Source organism: Mytilus edulis, chromosome 10 (assembly GCF_963676685.1).
Source record: "Mytilus edulis chromosome 10, xbMytEdul2.2, whole genome shotgun sequence".
Classification (NCBI taxonomy): domain Eukaryota; kingdom Metazoa; phylum Mollusca; class Bivalvia; order Mytilida; family Mytilidae; genus Mytilus; species Mytilus edulis.
Window position 1 is genome coordinate 862,255 of NC_092353.1, and position 3,138 is coordinate 865,392.

The following is a 3,138-nucleotide window of genomic DNA, read 5'->3' on the forward strand; positions in this document are numbered from 1 at the left end:
TAGAGAGGGTACACCTAAAATATGGATTGCCTATATCTGAAAGCATCTGAAAGTTTGTCATACAGCTTGATAATTAAAAATTCGCAAAAAGTCGGATATCATGAATAAAAAAAAAAAGACCAATTAAACAAGTTTTGGATTGTAATATGAGCTACTTTAAATGCCAACTAACCAAGCCAATAATTCACTATGTCCCTACATATATAGCCTGTTTTTGGCCAAAATGTAGTTTATATAATGCTTTTTTTTTAAAGTAATAAAAAGAATGGATCACGGGGCTTATTTTCACGCTACACGCTGTTCAAAATTGACAGATTTTGTATAGATTAAGCATGGAAAACCAAGTTTTCTGCAATAAAGCGTAAACTACACCATAGAATTTTGAGATAACATATGAGAAGATAGCTTTAATAGTATGCTTTCAGTTAAGAAAAAGAAAAAAATGGGTAACCAGACCCGTTTTCTTGCTACATTATAAAATAGGAAAATTCCTAACACATTCTATTGTAGAATTACCTTTATCTGAATTATCTGCCCTTGCATTTGAGTTGCCCCCCCCCCCTAAGTGGCAAAGTTGGAAAAAATTTAAACAAACAAAAGTTTTCTGTTTTTTGTAAAATACAACCATAAATATGATAAAACATGTCATTTTCTATATTGTATAATAGTCCCAGATTGAGATGAAATATTTAAGGGTTCAAAAATATATAATGTTAGGTATTTTTAAAAAAAAATTATGTAGTATTTTTTGTACTTCACTTTTATAAATTTTATTTCATTTATTATAAATTCGTTGTTTCAGTACTTAATATTAAAAGACTTGCTTAAGAATCATACTTGTCAAAATAGCATTTGACCTAAAAAAAAATAGTTTTCTAAAAGTCTACCAAGATATCTGAGTGGGAAAATTGATTTTTTGGGGTGAAAATAGCAAAATTTGTCAAAAATAGTGAAAAACTGGGATAAGCTTGTTTAACATTTATTTTAGAAGATAATCCTTTCAAACCAACAGTTTCAAAACAGTTCATACAGTGTTTCTGAAATGACATAATTAAAATTTTATTGTATAAACATGAAGTTTTAGGTGAAAACATCAGATTTTTGTTGGAATTTGAGAATCACAAAGCGTGAGATGATTACAAAAACAGGCAGGGAAAATATAGATTATGGTAATAGAAGTTCATTTGATATTTCAAAAAATGACACAAACCTTTGTTTTAATCATTTCAAAACTTAACAGCAATTCTTAATTGGGTATATGATGATTTTGGGTAAAATATAAAATCATCCAAAAATCGTTAAAACCTGGAAAAATACCAATTTGGAGTTTTAACTGTTTTTAAATCATTCCAAAAAAGAAAAATGCAAATCTTAGTATAATAATAATCAGTTCAAACAAATTCATTGTAAAATAAATATAAAAATAACTGATTTGGGATGAACAAACTAAATTTGGTAAAAAATCGTCAAAAAACTGCACAAAACTTAAAAATTCATAGTTTTTCAGAAAATCATTTAAGTCAATGTTGGTTAAAATTAATTGATATTCTTTATATGAAAAAATACAATGCTTAAATTCATACTATTTTAACCACCAAGATATTTTAAGCGAAAATCTAAGATTTGTTGACCATGCATAATAAGAGGCAATAAGTCTTATTGACCAAAACGGATGATAATCAAAAAGTAAATGACAAAATACATGGAAACATTTTTTTGAATATTATTCCATAGTTTTCTGTATACAACAAATATATATTCATCGGTAAAGCCAGATTCAGTAATAGGAACAGAATTAAAACAATTCAAACCACAACATTCACCACAACCTACCTACAACTGAAGACCATTTTTTTCTACAGACACATCATTTGGTGTCGCAGTTTTGCTGACAGTTGTATATAATAATGTTAAGAAGTTTATCAGGTGCAGGAGGAAGTTCCATCAAAATTGGACAAAGTTTTCTACGTCAAGTCTGTGGGATCTATGTCAACTTATTGTGATATTCAATTTTGGCACTGATATTACACTCTTTGAGACTATGTAATTGCCCTGCTTCGGTTGTTTGTGGTAAAATGAAAAGATGTGATTCCAGTAATTACTCTGGATGTGAATTTTCTCTAGAGAAGAATTTCAAGTCCTTCAAGACGAAATCCTCTATATAAACACTTGATCGCTAATTCGGGCCCGCTTCTTCTCCTGCTTTAATGATATTTGCTATAATGAATCGTTATTCATGAAAACTTGACCTTGCATTTTCAGATATTCTTGGTTAAGTATGTTTTTAATGAAAGTCCTTTGCCTATTCCAAAAATCTTCGATGTTGAGTCACAACCTGTTATAGAATGCAAAAAGGCAACAATTCACAAAAATTCTTCCCAAGAAATCCCTTAGTCTTGTATTTTCCATATTTTTTTTATTTTTTTTGTTTATTGCCAATTTATCAGATTTAGAAATAACCCTTTTCCACTGCTGATTATCATGATGAATAAGTAGCACTAATAAATCTGTATAGCTGTTAGCGCAATAAAAAGATCTGCATGATCAGTTGCATTCTTAAATTGAGAATGGAAATGGGGAATGTGTCAAAGAGACAACAAAAACCCGACCATAGAAAAAACAACAACAGAAGGTCACCAACAGGTCTTCAATGTAGCGAGAAATTCCTGCACCCGGAGGCGTCCTTCAGCTGGCCCCTAAACAAATATATACTAGTTCAGTGATAATGAACGCAATACTAATTTCCAAATTGTACACAAGAAACTAAAATTAAAATAATACAAGACTAACAAAGGCCAGAGGCTACTGATTTGGGACAGGCGCAAAAATGCGGCGGGGTTAAACATGTTTATGAGATCTCAACCCTCCCTCTATACCTTAATTTAGCCAATGTAGAAAAGTAAACGCATAACAATACGCACATTAAAATTCATGAAGTTCAAGAAAAGTCCGAGTCTGATGTCAGAAGATGTAACCGAAGAAAATAAACAAAATGACAATAATTCAAAAATAACAACAGACTACTAGCAGTTAACTGACATGCCAGCGCCAGACTTCGTTTAAACTGATTGAAAGATTATGATTTCATCATATGAATATCAGGCACAATCCTTCCCGTTAGGGGTTTAGTATCATACC